The 3704-nt window shown below is 51.1% G+C and overlaps 1 pseudogene; it reads left to right on the forward strand.

Annotated features, from left to right (window-relative positions):
• Positions 1 to 639: 639 nt before the first annotated feature.
• On the forward strand, positions 640 to 3343 carry LOC147975864 (uncharacterized; annotated as a pseudogene).
• The last annotated feature ends 361 nt before the right edge of the window (positions 3344 to 3704 follow it).

A 3704-nucleotide genomic window follows, 5' to 3' on the forward strand; every position in this document is an offset into this window, starting at 1 on the left:
GGGGGATGCCATTAAGTATGGGGCTGCCTCTTCTAAGCCCAAGATCGCCCCCAAAGATTCTTCTCCAGCTCCCAAGATTGCACCAAAGAGGAGCACAAGGAATATACCAACTGCTGAGAAGAACAAGGCCCCAGTGCCTGAGACTGAAATTGAAGAAGAAGAAGAAGATGATGATGATGATGATGATGATGATGATGATGATGATGATGATGATGATGATGATGATGATGAAGCCCAAGTGCTTAGGAAGCTGAAGCCCAGGACCCCTGACCATGATGATAACCATCCAGTGGCATAAAATATGAAGATCGGAAAGGATGCATGTCTCGGACTATGGAGACAATCTGATCCATATGCTGTGAGGACAAGGACTGTTGTGGATTACAGGTTTCACACCAAGGAGCATTAGGACTTCTATGAGACTATTATGCTAGATAAGAAGCGCATTGTCTACAATATTAAGTGGGTAGACTGGAAGTATATTGACAACAACGAAGACCACTTCCAGGAGTGCATGAGAGCTTCAGGCTATGTGGGGTAGACAAATTTGTGGGTCAGAAGTTGACCAAGTGGAATGATGAACTCATCATGCAATTCTACTCCACAGCACATTTCTATCCTTATGGCAGAATTGTCTCGATGTCTGAGGGTACTAGGTACCAATCAACAGTTGCTAAATGGGCCAAACTGATCAATGCCCCCGTAGAGCATGAAGATGACATAGCTGTATATGCCAAGAAGAAGAAGGATCACAACTCCATGGCTAACATGTACAAAGAAATTCCTGACAAAGCCTTGGAGACTCACAAGATGGGTTCTGTGTACTATCTATTATTTGGTCTGACCACCATCAACACTATCTTGAGGCATACCTTGTTGCCCAAGTCAGGTGATCATATGATGATCAGAGGCCATTCCATAAACCTGCTGCAGTTGTTTGATGTGCCCCAAAAGTTCAAAGTGATAAGTCTGGTTATTGAGACAATCAAGAGGACAACTCCAAATCAGAAGAGGTCACGCGGGTATGCTCTACACATCCAGGTGCTCATCAACTCCAAGATGGGCACATGCACTTACTTGTTGGACAAGAAACATCTTCCCTTGAGGCCTGATTTTGAGGACAACACAGTTGTCATGAATGTTGAAGATCCCACATCTGTGGAAGCTCAAGAGAAGAGGGAGAAAGCAAAGGCTGAGAAGGCAGCAAAGATGCCAAGTGCTGAAGAGGCTTCTCCAGTGTTTCTCAAATCAAAGCAAGATCAACTTGGATATCTGATTTAAGCCACCTTGAGGATTGAGAAAGGATTGACCACCCTGACTCGGCACCAAGAAAGCATGGAGAGGATCATTGAAACAAAGTTTTATGATCTTGACTTGAAGGTGAGAGAGATGCAGACAATAGCTGAGCAGCTCTAGGAAGAAGCTGAGGAAAGGAAAGGGCATGCTACCACAGATGCCTTTCAGAGAGTGCCAAAGGGACAGAGATCTGCTGCAGTGCCAGTGACTGACACAAGAGAAACTACATCAGCACCTGCAGCCACAAAATCAGTAGCACCTCCAGTTGCCACTCCACCAGCTCCAACAACTTCAACCGATGCATTCGTCCTTGGAGTCCTCTCAACGCCTCCTCCCGAAGATCAACCCTAGAGAGACGCATAGCACTATGCATTTTCAAGCTTTTTGGTAACTTGTTGCCAAAGGGGAGAAAGTGTATAGATCATAGCTTCGAGAGAGAGAGAGAGATCTTTGCTTCTTTTTGCCTCATTTGCTACTTGTTTGATACTTATTTGTGTGCTTACTTGTTTGATACTTTATGTGTGTGTTGAGATACTTGTTTGATCATGTGTTTGATCATATTACCTTAATGCTTGTGCTTGAATGATGCTATTATTTATCTCTCATGTATGATCACTCACTTTGCCTTGGTGATGAGTGAATATTTTTTACTTTCTATCATTTTGAGCGCTCCACCAAGATGTATGTGACACGGAAGAGTAACCCATGATCCTAATCGATTGTGCATTTGCATTCAAAAGCAAATTTTAAATAATGCACAAATTTAGGGGGAGCTCTTGCTTATCACATACTTCTCAAAGCGATGATGTTTTTTAATCTTATTATCATTTGTCGAAGCTTTGATCTATATGTTGTCATCAATTACCAAAAAGGGGGAGATTGAAAGTGCAACTATCCCTCCAAGGGCGACACGGGTGGAAGACCCAAATCTCCGCCGCCGGCCTCCCCTCCTCTCCGCCCTCACTCCTTGCCATCGTCGGAGGACATGGTCGGGTGAAGCCCGTCGCATGGACGGCGGTGGCAGGGCTTCCCCATCTCGCGTCGGCGCGGGTGGCCTCTTGTGTGGGTGTGGCAGCCGTTCTTGTGACGGCCACGGTGGCTGGTCTTGGTGCGTTGTCTGGCACCGTCTGGCGCGGATCCGGGGCTTCTCGACCCAGATCTAGCGTCTGTCGCGCCTTCGGCCATGGGGGAGTTGGTGTTGGCGCTGTTGCGCATGGATCCACGTTGGTGTGCACACGGTGGTCCGGCTCGGCAGGCTTTCAAGCTACTGCGCGTGAGGGGTTGCTGGTGCTTGTGGTTGTGGGGCGCGGGTGGTGGTGCCGGGCTCGGCCTGGCCAGGGTCTTGCGGCGGGCCGGCGGCTGGAGTAGCCCGACGACCTCCGGCGGGACGGCGCCCATGCGGCTGTTTGGCGGGCCGCCCCATTTGGTCCTGGTGGTGGCTGCACCAGGCGGATCTGGAGCTAGAGCTCGTGTGCCAGCTTCGGGTGGATCTGGTGGTGGCAGCTCGTGGTGGCATCTTCGTGCGGCTGGATCCGGAGCATCGGGGAGGCAGCCCGTGCTCCTCGCCTGGTGATTCTGGTCTGGTGGTGTGCGTCGCACCGGCTGCGGCTCTTCATGGGAGGTGCTGCAACAGCAAGGTTCGATCCCCCCGCCTTCAGTCTGCACTGCGGGCGCTTCGGATCTGGCCTCCGGCAGGCGTGCGGTGGCGCACGTGTGGCGCGTAGCCGTGCCTGATGTATGGCTGCAGCCCGAAACCATGGTGGTTCTTGGCCTCGGGCAGCGCCCCTCTGCTCCTTGTTGGCATGATGATTGGTGGGGCGTGGTGGCTCGCATTGCGTTCGGTGGCTCTGCGTCCAGCCGGCCATTGGTGGATCTGGCGTCTAGTGCTGATTTTGGCCATTAGTGGTCTCCGCAAGGTGCGACTGGCTGAGGCAGTTCGTCGTTCTTCTTCATCATTGGAGGGTTCGACCGCGGTGGTGGTCGGCTGCCATCTTGTTGTAGGGATGTGCTCAAACTCCGGGTGAGAACCCTACATCGGCTCTGCTGATTCTGGCGGCAGCATCGTCTACGGACGTCCTTTTCCTCGTAGGAGGTGTCGTCGTGGAGCTACAACACCTACAGTTCTTTGTTTGTGGTCTCTGAGTAAAAACCAAAGATCGGGCTTGCCGGATCGGATGATGGTGTTGTGTGCTCGACAACACTACCTTCTTGGAGGCATCATCTTGGAGACCCAAACAATGGCTTCTATTGCTGTGTGTGGTTATGGGTGGTGCGTTTGGTGGTGGTGGTGCGGCCTGCTCATGACCGAGGGTGGTGTGTTCTTCTTCAGGTGTTTCTCTTCGGCTGTCCTACATGTGGCCTCCGGCCTGCTACTATGCATGCTCATGACCCTGTTCTGTTGAGGCGAG

Source organism: Triticum urartu, chromosome 4A, assembly GCF_056163025.1.
Source record: "Triticum urartu cultivar PI428250 chromosome 4A, HENAU_Tu73, whole genome shotgun sequence".
Taxonomy (NCBI): Eukaryota; Viridiplantae; Streptophyta; class Magnoliopsida; order Poales; family Poaceae; genus Triticum; species Triticum urartu.